Source organism: Alligator mississippiensis, chromosome 14 (assembly GCF_030867095.1).
Source record: "Alligator mississippiensis isolate rAllMis1 chromosome 14, rAllMis1, whole genome shotgun sequence".
In the NCBI taxonomy this organism is placed as follows: Eukaryota; Metazoa; Chordata; order Crocodylia; family Alligatoridae; genus Alligator; species Alligator mississippiensis.
In genome coordinates this window covers 32,058,030-32,075,592 of record NC_081837.1, presented here as the reverse complement: position 1 = coordinate 32,075,592, position 17,563 = coordinate 32,058,030, and the positions used below count along the sequence as shown (strand labels likewise).

General features: G+C 49.8%; 1 protein-coding gene across 2 annotated transcripts in view; it reads left to right on the top strand.

The window, feature by feature from the left end:
• The first annotated feature begins 10,976 nt into the window (after nt 1-10,976).
• PPFIA4 (PTPRF interacting protein alpha 4) overlaps nt 10,977-17,563 on the top strand; it is a 165,187-nt gene continuing 158,600 nt past the window's right edge. The window contains exon 1 of one of the 2 annotated variants that reach the window (XM_059717640.1): nt 10,977-11,038. The gene's annotated coding sequence lies outside the window, so the exon portion shown is untranslated. The remainder of the gene's footprint in view (nt 11,039-17,563) is intronic. The other variant, XM_059717638.1, reaches the window with a different exon arrangement.

Here is a 17,563-nt window from a genome sequence, read left to right as displayed (position 1 = left end):
GGTTTAAATGAGAGATGAAGGGGCTGGGCCTGCTTAGATTAGGAGAGAGGCGCCGGAGGGCGTGAGAAGGGTTTACAGAATACTAAATGGCGAGGAAAAGCCCCGTAGGGATGCATTATTGACTCTTTTGCCAGGCAAGACCTGGGATCACGATGTGAAACCAGCACGTAGTACGTTTAAAAAGCACGGGGCAGCTCGTTTTCACCCAGTGTCACTGGTGGGGGGCGGGAACCAGATGTGGTGGAAGATGATGGTTCAGCCTGACTCGGGAAGGAGTGGGCGCCGGCCTGAGGGAAAGGGGCGTAGGGAGCTATTGAGCGCAGGAGGGAGGGGCAGGGCCTTCCTAGACCCACAGCGCTGGAGGCTGCAAGTGGGAGAGGAACAGGGGAAAAACCCTGGTCATACGCTGCTCGTGCTCCCTTTTAGCATCCGCTATCTGCCATCGTGTGACACTAGATACTGGGTGAGATCGACCTATTTTCCGACCGAGTACATGGCAATTCTTATATTCTGCCTGGTGTACGGCACCGGTGAGACCGCAGCTGGAGGACTGCATCCAGTTCTGGGCACTGCATGTTAACAAGGACGTGGTAAAACTTGAGAGAGTCCAGAGAAGAGATACCTGTATGATTAGAGGCGTGCAAGGCAAGCCATATGAGGAAAGGCTGAGGGACCTGGGCCTCTAGCCTAAAGAAGAGAAGGTTGAGAGGGGACCTGGTAGCAGCTTACCGCTACATCAGGGGCTCGGTGAACACATGTTATTTTTATTTTTTTAAGAAATGTTTCGCGCTGCAAGCCAAATCAAATCCAAATCCATGAGTCAGTCCAGAACCATACGTGGCCCTACAACCAGCAAACATCCTTCACCCCCACCAGGGGCTTCAGATATTTCTTAAGTCTTCTGGCAGGCATCCTAATGTGCAGGCCCAAGCCCAGAGGCTTGGGGTTTGGATGCCCCCAAGTTTCACCTGCCCTTGGCCATGTGGCTGCAGAAGCAAGCTAGGGAGAGCCTCCCATTTCCATAAAGTGGGCTTTAAGCCCAAACAACTCAGCAGGCAATAAAGCACACCAGAAGAACAGTTATCCCTGGGAGCGCTTAAGGAAAACTGCCTTCATGGACCCAGATACGTGGTGTTTCCCCTGCCAGGCTCACCAGGGCGCCCTTGGGGATAACCAGGAATATTGGCCATAAACTCCTAGTTTCAGGCTCAACATTAGGAAAAACTTCTTCACAGTCAAGGCTTCCAGACTGTGGAATAAGCTTCCTCCAGAGGTGGTACATTCACCTACCCTGGAAATCCAGAGGAGACTTGCTGTAATCATCTGACCCCAGTTGTCTTTCCTGCCTGGTGCAGGGGGCTGGACCCCATGATCTTCAGAGGCCCCTTCTGGCCTTGCAATCTATGTATCATGTATGCCTGCGTGACAAGCAGTGAAGTGTGAAACCTAGTTCGAAAGCTGTCCACAGGTTTGTTACAGGGAAAGTAAGCCAGACTCATAACACCTTCCAGCTCAATGCACCTTTCAGCACTGTTGGCACCATGTACATTTAACACTGAATGATCTGTTGGGCATGAAGGGTTTGAAAATCTGAGGATTTACAAAATGTGAGAGTCAGAAGTCTCCTAATCTCAGGACCATACCCTTGCCAAGTGTCCAGTTCCTGTTGCAAAGCAAGGAGGTGCCACATCTCTTTACAGAAATGGAAGAAAGCAACATTAGAGAAACTATCCATATTTCCTCTTAGCCTTGATTCTAAGTACATTTTTCCTTGAAACTGACCAAGAGATAAATCAGTCTGAAGCAGACCCAACATAAAATAATTCAGCCTGCAAATGGGCTTGTAAAGGAAAGTGTTAGGCAACCCTAGCTGCAGGTGCCATTACTAGCACTGTATAATTAAGGTTTAGGTTCTAAGTATTGATCTGTGGGGTCTCAAATTTGCTGTTATGAAAACTGACTGGCTGAACAATGATAGTAACTTCCTGCTGACATGTCTGGCTTGTATTGTTTAAGTACGCTGATTTATAAACTTACAAACAGGTGCAAAATAAATTAATGTAACCTAGACTTCAAACGAATTTGATACTCTTCCCCATTTGGTTTGAATACAAGGCTCTTGGTGTGATGCTCAAGGAAATGGTGCCACCTTGTGGTGAGAAAAATATTAGGACTCACAGGTTGAAATGACCCTGCAAAAGAAGAGAGACATTTTTTGATGTAGATTAACTTCAAGCTTGATCTATGGTCAGTCTGGAGCACCTCAAGAGTTTGCCCATTTGCTTATAGTTTTGATATTTGTTTCTTAGGGTAGGGCTAAGATTCAGAGTGACCTAGACAAATGGAGGATTGGGCCAAAATAAATCTCATCAGGTTCAATAAGAAGTGCAAAGTCCTGCACTTAGGACAGAACAGTCCCATGTACCGGTACAGGCTGGGGGCTGACTGGCTGGGCTGCAGTTCTGCAGAAAAGGACCTGGGTGTTACAGTGGACAATAAGCTGAATATGAGTCAACAGTGTGCCCTTGTTGCAAAGAAGCCTAATGTCATACTGGGCTTCATCAGTTGGAGCGTCGCCAGCAGATCAAGGAAACTGATTATTACCCTGTATTCTGTGCTGGTGAGGCCACATCTGGAGTACTGTGTCCAGTTTGGGCCCCCCACTACAGGAAGGATGTGGATGAATTGGAGAGAGTCCAGTGGAGGGCAACACAAATTGTGAGGGGGCTGGGGCACATGACTTGTGAGGAGAGGCTGAAGAAACTGGCAGGGGCAGATTAATGCAAGGGCCAAGAGGGTCTGGACCCAGGGCCCCCTGCCAATCAGGGACCCCCTAGGGACTAGGGCAGGGGTCCACCATGCTCCCCAGCCTGCAGGGGAAAGTCCTGTGAAGCACTGAAGCTCCATCACTTGTTAAATGCTGAGAGCAGGCAGGAGGCGGTGGCTGGGAACTTGTCTGACTGTTCCATGGGGACAGTCAGGGTGAGGACGGCAGTGAGGATCCCCACTGCCCCTGCGGCTGGATGCCCAGCTAGTCTGTCTCTCTCCTGTCTCTGCCTGGAAGGAGGCTGATCCTGCTCTCCCTCCCTCCCAAGGGTCAGGTCACAGGGCAGGCAGGCAGCTCAGGACGGGCTGCTGGTTCGCGGCAGATACAGAGTGTATTTGTGTCTGTGTTGGGGGATGCAACCCTAAACCAACCCCAAACGTTGCCAGATCCCCCCTGCAAGGCAGCATGCAGTGCTTTAGTCCTACTGCCAAGGGCTGCTTTGGGGCACAGAGAAGGGGAATCCTGCTGCCCCTGGGATGCTTCCTGCAGTTCTGGACCCCAAATAAGGCTGCCGATAGAGAGGGGTCCACATCTCTCCCAAGTGATGGCAGCTCATGTGGGAAAGTGTGAGCTCTTTCAGAGGGTGATTAGATACAGATCTGTCTGGCTAAAGAGAGTTATATAGAGAGATTTTGTGTGTGTGTGTGTGTGTGTGTGTATATGTACATACATCTATATATATATTTATATATTGTAACAGGGCCCTGCTCTGTTACTAGGTGCTCAGGGGAATCTGAACAGCCCCACACCCCAGAAGCAACTCTGCACACCCACCCCATACCTGGGAGAGCTCACCAGAGGCTTGGGGAACCAGGTCATGGGACATAGTGAGTCCCTCAGCAAAGAAGCTGATATAGGTGTGGGGAGTGAGAGAGGGTTAGCCTGAGGTTGAGCCCAGAGTGGGAATGATAAAGGACACTGAAAGCAGCCACCGGGAAAGGAGCAGGGCTATTCTCTGTTTGTTTGCTCACTTGCTTGCTTGATCATTTGCTTTGTTACACAAGCCTGCAGGCTCTGCAAAGCCTCTGAAAGATAAGAGGGTTCAACCAAAAGGTGAAGCCTGGAAGAATCATTGGAAGACAGCTAAGTAATAGCGTATTTGTTTAACTTCTTTTGTTTGTTTGGCATCTCTAACAAGCCTGGGTGGTCTTGGAGTATAATGTACTAGCCTGGATGCAGTAAAGGCAAGGACTCTGAACTGTGGGTCCTTGGCCAAAGCCAGCAAAGAGAGCTTTACAATATATGAAGTTTAGCACATGTTTAATGTTTCAGGAAAGATTTAAAAAAACCCCACTGAGATGTATCGTGTAGGCTGTTTTATTTTAATTGCGGGGGGTGGGCTCCTGGGCAAATTTCCTGTTTACCCAGGGCCCTAATCTTAATCTGCCACTGGGAACAGAGTTTATTTAGTCTAGAGGAGACTGAGAGGGGATTTAATAGCAGCCTTCAATTACCTGAAGGGGTGTTCAAAAGAGGATGGAGCTGGACTGTTCTCAGTGGTGGTGGATGACAGAACAAGGAGCAATAGTGTCAAGTTGCAGCAAGGGAAGTTTAGGTTCGATATTAAGAAAAAATTTATCACTAGCAGGGTGGTAAAACACTGGAACAGGTTACCCAGAGAGGTTGTGGACTCTCCATCCTTGGTAGGTTTTTAAGACTCAGCTAGACAAAGCCCTGGCTGGAATGATCTAGTTGAGGATGGTTCCTGTTTTGAGCGGGGGTTGGACTAGATGGCCTGCAGAGGTCCCTTCCAACCCTAATTTTATATGATTCTTCAAAAACTGGAACAGATGGCTTCACACATGTAGTTTCAATTCTCTCATGGGGTAACAGTAGAGTTGCAGATGACTTAATTTCATATACATTCTTAGTATCATAGTACTTAGGGTTGGAAGGGACCTAAACAGATCATTAGGTCTGACTCCCTGCCCCAGGCTGGGATGGTTGCCGGGGTAAATGATCTAACTGCCATTATTGGCAGGGCCAATGACCTAACTGCCATTATTCTGCTTGATGTCACTTGCCCTTCCACTCGTACGTAATCCTCTCAGGTTTTTTTTTTAAATATTCATGGAGCCTTTTTCCAGCAAAAATTTGAGGAACTAAGAATAATTTTGCCTACCCTTTTTGAATAAAAGTCATACTATTAATGCATATTTACTAAAGGAAAAAATAGTTAATACATCCTAAAGACAGCTGGAATTTAAACATTTTGGTCTTGCACAAATAGGCCTTGATCTGAACAGCACCAAGGTGTTTTTAGGCATTTTTGAAAATTGTAAGCTACTTCTATGCTCTTATTATTACTTAATTATATTATGGCAGGGCCTGCAGTACATAATTATATTCAGGGCACCTTTGCACTTGGTTTGTTACAAATCCTGTTTTACTCCTTTATGGGCGTGTCTACACAAGATATGTTAATACACAGTAGTCTAAATTAATGCACATTATGGGTGCACATCTACATGCTTATATTAATTTAGGCTAATCGTGTCTAAATTGGACACCTGCAAGTGCGGGTATCAAATTTAGGTGCAGTTAGTTAATTCATGTGTAGATGCGACCTGGCACTAACTTAAGCCAGCCTGAGCCCAGCCCCAGGGAATATCCAGGGGCTGGGTGCTGGGCAGAGGCTGGGGTGCTGGGCACCCAGGGCCCAGCTCCCTAGGCCTCCCCCCCACCACACTGGGCTTGAAAACCCAAAATATTGTAAATAGTTTTCCCCTTGTATATAGTTTCCCACTTGTTAGCAGGTTTTTTTCATTCTTGGTGGGTGGCGAACATGGTGGAAGGGCTCTGTTGGTTGAGGGGGAAGGGATGGGGGTGAGTATTGTGAGGGTAAAACACGTTTTTGTTTCACCTGTGTGTGTCCTGAGTTTGGTGCTGGGGGTAAGCAGGAGGTGGGGGGGGCAGGGCAGGCAGGCTGGAGTGGGGAGTGCAGGAGGAAGGGGTTGGGCAGGGCCTCCTGCAGCCAGTGCCCTGGCCCCCACTGGTGAGTGTGTGGCTGTCCTGGGGCCTGGGAAGCAAGGCCAGCACCATGGTCAGCAGGAGCATGGGGCGCTGGTCATTGCTGGCAGAGGTTGGGCTGGAGCAGTGGGGAATTGGGCATCACTGGCAGGCGCTGGAGCAGCCCTGGCACGGAGAGGTAGCGGGCAAGGAGGGAGCTGCTGCATGCTGCCCCTGCACTGGGCATGCAGCTCCTGGATAGGGAAGGGGCTGGCCAGGGATCAAAGTTGCCCAGATGGCTGCCATGTGTTGGCAGCTGGCTCTGGCTTCAACATCAGCCATGTGGCCAGAGACTGGGGCTTGCCCCCCTCTCCCCGCACTGTGGCCACAGGAACACTTGGGAGGGCTGCAGAGACTTGGAATAACCTTTAATGCGAAGTCCAGGGACTTGGGAGTAACTTCAATCCCAAGTCTCTGCATGTGTAGACACTTGCCCAAAATCACTTAATCGCTTAGCTTATTGCACTTTAAATTTAGTTGCACTTAAATGCATGTATAGATGCATCCTGCATAGAGGTGCACCAATACATCTGTCCAATATTGGATTGGTACCGATATAAAGAAATTTTGCTGTATCGGATGTGGGGCCGATAATTTGGCCAATAAATGCCTGCTGCAGCCACCCCAAATTTTGCCGCAACTCCGCTCCTAGTGCTGCTGCCTCCAGCTGCCTGGTGCAACCTCGGCTCTTCCCAGCGCATGGGTGGAGACTGGACATGGAGCTGGGCTGCGTCTGGCGGGGTGGGGCTGGGAGCAGAGCGGTGGCAAAATTTGGGGTGGCTGCAGCCCCTGCTGGCATCCGCTCCGAGCCCAGCCCCTGCCAAGAAGAGCTGCACAGCGCTGGCTCCAGCCCCGGCAGATCCAGGGGGAACTCCCTCCACACACCCTCCCGGGAGCCACGTCGCCCCTCCACAAGTTGCATCCTGTGCCTCCACCCCCCTCTTCCTCCCTCACCCTGGGGGCATTGATCTGCCCCCCCACACCCCTTCTCTTCCTTCTCTGCTTTCACCACAACAGACTTACCACCTGGAGACAGCTGTATTGGATTGGTATCGGCTGAGGATGCCTCCTTAAATACTGGCTATTGGTATTGGCCCCCCACATCTCAACTGGTGCACCCCTAGTCCTGTGACATATAAAGAAAGCATAAGGATTTAAAACAAAAATTATATTTTTTTTTTACTTATGAAATTCAGGTATTGACTGTATTAAAAGACTTTGGCAATACTGAAAGAGTCAAACACTTAAATTTGAGCCAGTAACTGGAGAGGATGTTTTGATCTGCCAATCTGATTAAATGAGAGAATCTGCAAGTTGTAAAAAAAGCAAATCTGCATTTTTCCACGATTAAAATGTAACACCACTATATATATAGGTATCACTTGAACACAATGTTTTATTGATATAGTTACAACTTTAAAGCAGATTGGAAGCCTATCAGTGCCTCAGTCATTATAATAAAATAAATTCTAAATATCTATACATTTTAGTGTTTAATTTTTGGGTTTTCTATCATGGAAAATTAAAGCTCCCCTTGTCCCCTTCCCCCTATGTCCTCCTTCCCTCTGCTTTGTGGCGCAGAGCAACCCTGATATGCCATTGCTCCTCACTCCCAAATCACATGGTCCCCAGTTGGTGCCCCTCACCCCCAAGTGCCCCAGTGTGTGAGAAAGGGAGTGGGTGTATGGGGAAGTTGGGGGGTGGCACCTGCCCCCCAAGATTTCTGCACCTACAGCAGGCATGGGGCTCCCTCCTGCACTGGGTCCCCCCACTGGGCCACAGAGAAGACTCCTGCCCAGAGCTGGTTTGGCCCCACTGCAGCCCTACTGTGGGCACAGATCCCATGGGGACACGTGCTCCCCTGCATTTGCCCCCAGGGACAACCCTCAGACCGAACTCACTCCCCTTCCTTCTCTCCCTCCCATTCTGAAGAAAGTGCCCGGAGCAGGGCTAGTCTGCATCAGTCCAGCCCTTCTCCTGGCATGTGCTGACAGACAATGAAGGCGCCCCACTTTGGAGCGCCTTCATCTGAATGAGGGTTTAGATTATCACATGACTGGGCATTATTAAAGCGCCCTGCAGCTGTGCACTTCTGTCAGTGCACGGCTGTAGAGCACTTTCAGTGGCCAGTAGCACAACAAACCATGTCTGTCAGTGCCCCATGATTCACCAGATAAACCCAGAGATTTCAAATCTGAAAGTGTTAAAAACATTCTGACCTGTTGTGAGCTTTCCAAGTTCTTTGCAATGGAAGAATTGCTCTAGTATTTTTCTGTAGTCAAAGAACAAGTAAAAACAGCTCATATTTTCCCCAGGAGTCCCTCAGGTCTAAAAAGGTCAAGAACTACTGCTTTATGGTTTTGTAGAACTGATATCTAAGGAACATTTTGGAGAGAGGCTGTTGTTAAAACATTAAACACTTCTGCCCTTCCAATTAAAATGAAGGAGCTCGCAATATGTAACCTCTGCAAACTCCAAGAAATAGTGCAGCAAAACTAAAGCACAGCAGATCTGATATTCCTCATATTTGTAAAGGTGAATATCTTTTGGGCAGGGGGAACCATTGAGCTTCCTCTTGATATCTCAGCGCTCCAGATTATTTCCTTCCCATGTGCAGTCTCTGTTTCTAGCCACGGTTCTTTTATAAATGTCTAACATAAAAATGCACCCAACTGGAAGTATTAGTAGAGCTTGGGAAGGAAGGTGTTTAGGCAAGGTAATCCAGCCTTACAGCACTTGCTAAGAGGGGTGAGAACTGTGTACACTTCCCTGGTTTGCCAAAGACTACACTTCATCTCTTTTGACCTCAGTTGTCTAATGGTAAAATGGGGGTAAAAGCACTGCCCAAGGGCAAAGGGGTAGGATAAATACAGTAAGGATTGCAAAATGCTCAGGTACTATAGTAAGGGAGGCAGCAGAAGTGCCTAAAATAGATAGTTCCTACAGAATAACATGACATTACTTTTAGGGCAGACATGTCAAAGGGGCAGAGGCAGCAGTGGTGGGTCCTGCACTGGAGGTGGAGAGAGGTAGGCACGGGGCAAGTAGCTGCTTGCCACAGTGGAAGCAGCAGTTCAAGCAGCTGTGGGAGGACCATGGCTGTGACAACATAACCCCCACTTGCCCGTCTGCTGCTGACACCCACGGTCAATGGGACCTCAGCGCTCTGGATTCTGCAGCAGGCCCCACTCCCTGCTTGCCACCCCCCAGTTTCCCTGGCCCACCAGTAACCCAGTGGGATAGATGGGGAAGTTCTGTGGGCCAGATCCAGTCTGTACATTCAACACCCTGTCTTAGGGGAAACGGTTTAGGTAATTTCACACCCTGCAGGAGAATGTGCAGGGTCAGGAAGGATGTGTTTGAGGGAAGGAGCGGTCTCTGGGCAGAAAGCAGACTGAAACCCATGGGAGTTTGCCTCTAGGAAGGGCCAGAGCTAAAGGGCCATCCCCTGCTAGTGAAAGCTTGTAGATTTGCTTCACCGGTTTATTTCTTTGGACCCAGGATTACTGTTTTGTGTGATGAGCACTGGCTGAGGGGCTCCAAACCAAGCAAAGCCAAACAGTGAGGCCACAGGCACCCAAGTCCACTTCTCAACTCCTGTTTGGACTGTCTGAAGGACTCCTAAGGGGGGCAACACCCATATGCATGGCAAGCAGCACCCCACCCTGCTCACAGCCAACCTGAGACATTGCAGACCTTTGGAAAGGCCTAAGCATAATCCTTACCCAGGCCAGTGATAGGAATTTCACCTGCAGCTTGTGTTTCTAGGAGTTGAGGGCCAATGGAGTCCTGCACAGCTGGCACATACATCTGGGCTTCCTAAAAGGTAGGGTGCCAAGCTGGGGCATGAGTAGGGTGGCCATCATAGAGGACATTTTGGTTTTCTGCTACTCTGTCCCCTGTCCTCAGTTGATATGAAACCTGACACCTTAAAGAGAAAAATAGAAGACATAAAGGCATCAGGTTTTTATCAATAGAGGACAACTGGACAGTCCTCTATGACTATCACCCTAGTGAGTGGCATGGGCAGCATCTGTGTGGCACGCAGCAGATGAGGGAAGAAGAACAGATCTGACTTCTGTGGCTCAGCAGCTGAGTTAACCATGGGCAGGTTGTGAGCCCAAAGCTGGTGCGGGCCCCTGAGATCCAGCCTGGTGGGCCTGAGAAACGTCTGGGATAGTATAGTTAGGGCTGGTCCTGCTTTGAGCAGGGGGTTGGACTAGACCTGAGGTCCTCCCAGCCCTCACTGTCTATGACTGTGACAAGCAGTGCAGTGGCCGAGGGCAGAAAAGAGCAGCAGAGCAGCAGCTTAGGGGGAAGCAAGGGAGCAGAGTGGCGCTTGAGGAGGGTGAAGGGCTAACTTGTGGCTCGCCTGCCCAAAAGGTTGCCCCTTCTCCCCCGGTTGTTAAAGGGAGCAGTGCACAGACAAAGCTTTCCTTTAAAAAAAAAAATCGTGCTGTAAGCCAAATCAAGTCCAAATCCATGAGTCAATCCAGAGCCCTACGTGGCCCTACAACCAGCAAACATCTTCCACCTCCACCAGGAAATCGGATAATCTGGAAATCAGATATTTCCAGCCTTTTGGCAGTTATCCAACGTGCAGGCCCCAGCCCAGAGGCTTGGGGTTCAGATGCCCCCGAGCTTCGTCTGCCCTCAGGCATGTGGCTGCAGGAGCACGCGAGAGAGGAGACTCCCGTTTCCACAAAACGGGCTTCAAGCTGCTGCACCTCGGCGGGCCCCGAACCAGCCGGGACAGCGGTTCTCCCGCGGGCGGGCCGGCCGGCCAGGAAACCTGCCCTCTCGGACACGGGGGCGTAGGTTGTAGCCCCGTCGGCCTAAGGACACGGGCGGACCAGACTCTTCGGGTGAATCCGATCTCTCGTATTAGGCCAACGTGCATCGCTGGAAAACAATATTTTTAGCAAGATGTCGGGCTGAAGAACCCCTCCCTCAGGCGGAGGAAGCCCCTGCAGCTGGCGGGGCGGCTCGGACATAGACACACGGTACTGAGGAGCCGCCGCGCTTGATCCGAGCCCGAGCCTCCCCAGCGCCGTCCCGCCCCGCCCCGCCCCGCCCCGCGCTCCGGACCGCTCGTGAGGCGGGGCCTCAAGGGGGCGGGGCCTGGCGGGGCGGGCTCCGGCGCAGGGGGCGGGGCTTGCCCGGGCCGCGCTGAGGGGAGCTCGGCGGCGGCAGCGGTGGTCGGTGAGTGAAGGTGGGGGCCGGGAGCGCTGCATCGGCGGGTCCCCAGCTAAGCTGTGGGAGGCGGAGGAGGCAGGGCCGGCGGCGCAGGGGGGCGCAGACCCCGAGTGCTGCCCGGGGTGGGTCAGAGGGGGGCGATGCTGTGGCGCTGTCACGCGGGGAAGGGGCGAGGGCCTGGGCTAGCTCCAGCCACAGCCACTTGTCCTCAATCACCCCCCGACCTGCTCAGGACCGAGCTGCCCAACTGGACGCTTGCCTTGCTTTTCCGTGGGGCGCCTGGCTCGGGGCGCGCAGCCCCTGGCTCGGAGAGCAGGGCTCTGGGTGGCCGAGGGTGCCCGCGGGCGCTGGCAGACGGCTCGTGCCTGGCGGTCCCCGGGAGCGCAGGTTTCCGCGCAGGCAGGGGTCGGCTTCAGGGAGCCCGTTCTTTAGGACGGAGCGTGGTGCTTGTCACTAGGGCCCGGCTCCGCGTGGTCTCTCATTTGGAGACCGTCCAGTGCAGTGCAGGCGTGTGTGGTAGCTGGGGTGGTTTGGATGCTCCAGACTCCTTGAGCCTGATTTTTTTCGTTTGCTTGTCCCCCCCCTGCACTGTCTTGTACTTTGTGTTACGGATGCCTCATCGTTATGGGGTGTTTCTTGCCTGGACAAAGTTGGCACGAGTGGCTTTGAGGTGTAAGGCACCTGATGGGAGCGAGGGGTTTGCGAGGGGTTCGGCTGTGACCGGAGCTAATGGGCAGGCTCAGTGTTGCAGTCAGCTGGACTCGGTGCCGCTGAGCGTGCAGCCCTTTTCGCCGTCTCAAGGGGAGTTTGGTTTCTGCTCTGTTCAGGAGCACAGATGGTATTTGGCAGTGATTTCGAAGAGTAAGTGCCTGCCACTATCTTACTTCTTGCAGGGGAGGAAGCTGCCGTGGCTTCCAGCGTAGGTGGGGATCAGAGGAATGAAAGCACTGTTGTTTTTGATATTGATGACTGGGGTGGAGGATGGATCTAGGGCAGCTCTGGAGACCACCTGAGATCATTTTAAACCATTATGAATGATGCCTAGTTTTGCCATCCACGTGGGTTTCGGAGCCTCTTAAGCTAACACATCTCAGTCTGCTGTGCCAGGATGGACGCTCGTAATGACTCGTGGTAACACAGAATCATGTACAAAAAACCAACTTTCTTGCCAAAGAGTGGCAAAAGAGGTTGGACTGCGTGGAGGAAAAAGATGGAGGCCAAGCCCTAGTTTTGCTATGAAGGACACTTCATTCAGTTCAGGAATAGGAAGCAGTGGTGTGTATATGTGTGGTTTTTAGTGATGAAAGGTGACTGCGCCCAAAAACTCGCTAAGAACTTTTTTCCAGCTGCTCAGTTGGTCTAATAAAAGAGATCACATCTACCCGAAGAACCTTGCCTGTGTATATGTGTGTACATTTTCTTCAATTTTTGAAGTTTTTGGCAGTGGGGAGAGTGACTTGTAATAAGTGTGTAATGAACAAATATCTTTCCTCACCTAACACCATTTTCGCATGAGCTGATTTAGTATTTTTTAGTGAAGACTAAGAAATATTGAATTGCTTATCACAGGGGAAAAACTTTAAAATATTTTTCTACTTTTTCTACTTAAAGTGTTAGGAATGTCCCATCTTGTTTCCTGCTAACTGTTATTAGAGGTCTCCTTAGATGCTTCTTCATACACATGGATTGGGAGATCTCTGGACCATTAACTGAACAGACAGGATCTTACATCCTTTGCTCCAAAACTTGGAAGAAGAGTTCTTTGTTAAGTGTGTTAACAAAGAAACAAAGCCCATAATTTAAACAACAGATGGCCACTGGCTTGCACTGAAAAAATTTAGTGTGTATGTAGGGAGAGCTGGGAACAAGTTATTTAGATGTAAGCCTAGTATTTAGTATTTTTACAGTCTTGAAGTAAAAGTAGCTGAAGATGATTTAGGACTTTTTTAAACAGAGCAGTTGCATTGGTATAACTCAGATTGCAAAAATCCAATTTTAAACTACTCGGGTGCAAGTACTTGTATGCACACTATATTGTTTTAACTTGCATCTAAAAGATGCCCACAAACAACTAAACGTTTGACATTCATGATTCTTTCAGTGCAAAATTAGGGTTAGTCCAGTCCTATCTATCCTCTTTGCTTCCCCCATCCCTCTCTCATCTGTGTTTTTTTTTTTTTTAACAGTGCAGTAATGAGTATTACTGGGTAATCACTGGGTTCCTCACTGTCTTTGTCATATGTATCCTTGTGCACTGTGGAGTAGGGCAACACTTATCCATTGTACAGATGGCAGAAGAAACTATTGCACACATCCTTGGAGGTATGCAAGTGCCTAATTCCTATAGAAATTGATGAGAGTTGGATACCAAATGCCTTTAAATCTGGCCACAGTCATACAGAGAATTGAACCTCGGTCTCCCCAGTCCTAGGTTAATGTCTTAAATCAGGGCTGTGCAACTTTTTTAAGGGGCTGGGGGATACACCAAGGTGAGACATGGACCCCTGTGGTCACATGCCCCCACCTTCAGTGCTGCACCACATGCCTGTGTGGCTTCAGGCTCACCCTCAACTCTGTGCCACCCTGCACTGCACAGCCCCCTGGGGTGGGAGCAGGAAGTGGAAGTTGGAGGGAGCGGGGAGCCCAGAGTGATAGGAGGAACCAGGTTTGAGCAGGAGCCTGAGGACTGAAGTTAACCCCTTGTGGGCTGCATGGAGCTCACGGGCCACCAGTTGGACAGCTGTGCTCTAACCCACGTGGCACCTCTTCTCTCCTGACAGTCCTTTCCCTTTCAGCTAATTGGCACCCCCTTGGCTGGCATCTGTGATGTTATAATTCTGTGGGCTGGACAGGACTTGAAGTTCTAGTTCAAAAAGCATATCACTCCCTTCTGCTTTTCAAGTGGTTTCAGGCCTTTTTTTGCTAATCGTGGAGAAGTGGGTATGAGAGAAGGACTGGGCATGGAGGTCACCTCTAATTATAAGAGTGTGCAGCAGATAAGAGCTGCTGCTTAAAGCTTGTCGCCCACGTAGCATCTCCAGCTTGAGATACTTGTTAGTTGGACAGGTGCCATTCCTCAGTTCTGCCTTGCACACACAGACTTGGGTGAGTGTGGAGCCTGGTGGCTTCTATCCACAGGGTGCTGCTGAGGTCTTTCTTTTGTTTGTAGTAGCAAAGCCTTTGACGACAAGTGTGTTGCTGTGTAATGTGCAGTACTCGGGTAGCAGCTGATTGGGAAGCAGTCCCCCAGAGTGAGCACCTACGAGGAACAATTACTGCTGCATTACTGGAGCATTTGCTTGCCAGCAGGTAATGGAATCATCCTCGTGCCATTTCAGGACAGGAAATGCCAAACTGTATGCCTGGCTTTGCTGGGGGGAGGTTGTGCCATGAGTGGATAACTGCATGTGCCTGATGCCTTTAAATAGCAAGCTTTCTGCCTTGGGGTTGAGCAGCAGAGAAGGATGCTGCAGGCTGCCTATGCTGCAGGCTGCTTGGACTGTTTTCCAGCCTCCCCCAGTGGGGAGGGTCTGTCACTGTAGTAAGCCTCATGTTGCATATTGCTGGAAGGAAAGACAACCTCCCTCCTGAACTGCTGCCAGTCAGCCTGGCGCACTGCTGATTTAGGGCTTTGCTTTCAATCCCATCTTGAAAACAGCAAAGCATCTCCATAACAATATCATTATTTTTTCCAAAGCCGAACTCAAGGCACAGCTCACGTGATGGGGCAAGATGATCTGCCTTGGTGCTGATGGCTGTGTATTCCCTATGGGATTTCTGCACCCATATAACCAGTTGCAGGGACTGCTTCATTTAAAGGTAGAACGCTACGTGACAAAGAGGATTCATTTGGGCACTGGATACTTGGAATCCTAGTGCCTGTTTAGAGCCTCCTTTGCACCATGAGTGAGAGTGAGCAGTCAGCGCCTGTCCTATTTAGAGGCTGTGAGTTGGATCCCATCAGTGGTACAGGTATGAAAATAGATACTCTTACCTATTCGTTAGCATCACAGAACAGCACCTAGCTTGTCAAAGGTCTTTGTATACTTCTTTCTAAATCCGGAAAAAGGCTTATTGCATGGCTGGAGAATTAACATAAGTGGAGCTCTCCTTGAAGTTCTTGAATTTCTAATTTATAGCTATTCTGAAAGCACTTAGTAATAAATAGTACATGTGTTTTGCTATTGCTTAGCAGCTCTGGTCCTCGACTAGGATCCCATGATACTAGATGCTGTACAAATGCAGAACAAAACCATGGTCCTTACTCCAAAGATATTATGATCTTAAGTAATGTAGCGCTATAATGTAGTCTAATTGTTCATTGTTTTCTGCAGCCTCAGTTCTTGGCTAGGAGTCAGACAAGGCACCAAAACCCTTTTGGTTGTGACTGGTTCATTCACGTACTTGTGGAAGCAACTCACTTGTCACAGCTGTAGATTTTAGAAAGCCAACTAACAGGTAAGGATTTCACTATGGAAATCCCTTCTGAGCCTCTTGGCATCTCATGGCAGAGATTCAACTACATGTGTAACCTCTCCTGTTGAGAAGCCCCTGAAAGCATGGTCCTGACCCAGCTCTTCACTACCTTTACCTCATGTAGCTTCTGTGAATGATGGAGAAAGTGTGATGCCTTACAGTACAGCTCCCTGCAAATTGTGGGGTGAGCGTGATCAGTTTGGGTGCAGGGCAGTAGAGTGGCCAGTGGTGTGAGGGATCTGCATTTCTGTATGTTAGCCCTTAGGGTGATAAGATGTACCCTAGAAGTCTGAGGAGAGCTTGCCAAAAGAGCACACAAGTGCTGTTGGACATCACCATTTCAACCGGGTGGTGGAGGAAGGAAGATGGAAAGCAGACTGCTCTCCTGCTTTTAGCCATGTTCCTTCCTTGGGGTAGGACAGCTCTAAGGCAGGCCTCTCTGTCATCTTCCCACCTTGTCCTAGTTTGCTCTAGCACTGGCAAGCAGAAGCATGGGACTGGGACCTCTTTCCTCTCCCTAATAGTCTCTTCCATTTGCTGCTGTGATTGAGCACACATCAAGTTTTGCTGGAACATCTGCCATTTTGTGCAACTGCAGTAGGCTTTCTTTTCCCTCTCCTGTCCAGCTTTCTGCCTCTGGCCCTTGCATGCTCTTCCAGGATCTGTTTTTTGGTCATCTACCTTGTGGGATGATGTAGCTGTGTTGATGCTGAATATCTTGTCGCCTTGTTTGATTTCCCCGGCATGCTGTGAAGTTGTTCTTAGTACCAACTCCAATGAGCTGTGTTCGCTCCCTCCTGTTTACCAGTTCTCACACCCCCGGGGAGGGGTAGTGTTAATGAAGTGTGAGAGTCACATGGCCCGATCCTGCTGGCTGGAACTTTTGTTCCCTGAAATTTCCCACAGTTGCTGCCACTGGTACAATCCCATAGGTGGAAGCACTGGCACATAAAGGCCACTAGTGTGTCGCACCTTTCTGGTGTCAATGTCAGTGATGATTGCTGACGCAGGAGAGCTCTGAGGCAAAGTTGGAAAATGTCTGAGAAAATACTGGGTGTAGATTGGAGCTAGAAGGTGCCTAGGTGCTGAATTCAGCCCCACCCATTAGTGCCTCTCCTTCTGAGGTATGCTAGAGCTGTGCCCACAGGTCTGGCACATGTGGCTGTAGTAGCCCACTGGTCACTTGTACAGAATTGCAATATCGTTCTGTGCTCTTTGCCTGATAGTGACTTATTTCCTGCCCCAGCCAAAATGTATTGGTTGGGTCCCTGCCTCAGCACTGCTTGCCATGTTGCACGCTTGATGTCTAATTCCTGCTCTCTGCTTATGACGCATGGGCCCACCATGTTAACTAAGGTGTAGCTTCCAAAGGGAGTGCTTTGCGCAATGGGGAAGGCTGTCCAGCTGCAAATGCACATCTTTCCTGGGCAGAAGGGATCTGATGGCTCTGTTTGCTGGTTCTCTCTCACTTGCCTGTTGGCATGCTTAATTGTGTAAGGTGAATGGGCTAGAAGTCTAGCCAGGCTTGGGGAATATTGGGGGTGGGAGAAGGCAGAGATGAAACAGGCTTTGCTTTGTGCACTCTGCTTTCCCACTGAGCTCACTTGGGGCCATGACTGAGAGCACTGATATAAAGCTGACTAGATCGCTGTCAGGGATTCCCCCATGTGTGTTAATGCCCTGTGAGCAGTACAGTGATATAGTAATCTGTAGCATAGCACGATGGCCCTGAGGATGGCATAGGAGTTCTGTGAAATGGGAAGTGGATACATTTAGGAAATGATAGGCAGAGGGTTGTACGCTTGAGTCCCTGAAATAATCTGTTGTTGTGTTGAATAAGCAGAGTTTTTGCTTTTTCCCTGCCAATTTCTGTAGTCTTGGATGATCTTGCTGTGCTGAGGCACTGTTGTAGAAGTCGTGGAGATTCCCATCTGCCTGTTAACAGTTGCTGTCCTCAGTACTCTCTCCTTGACTGGGCTAGAAAGGATGGTGCCAGGATCTTACAGGGTTTTTTTATGTCTTGGGTTTTTTTTGCAGGGGGCGGGGTGGGTGTTG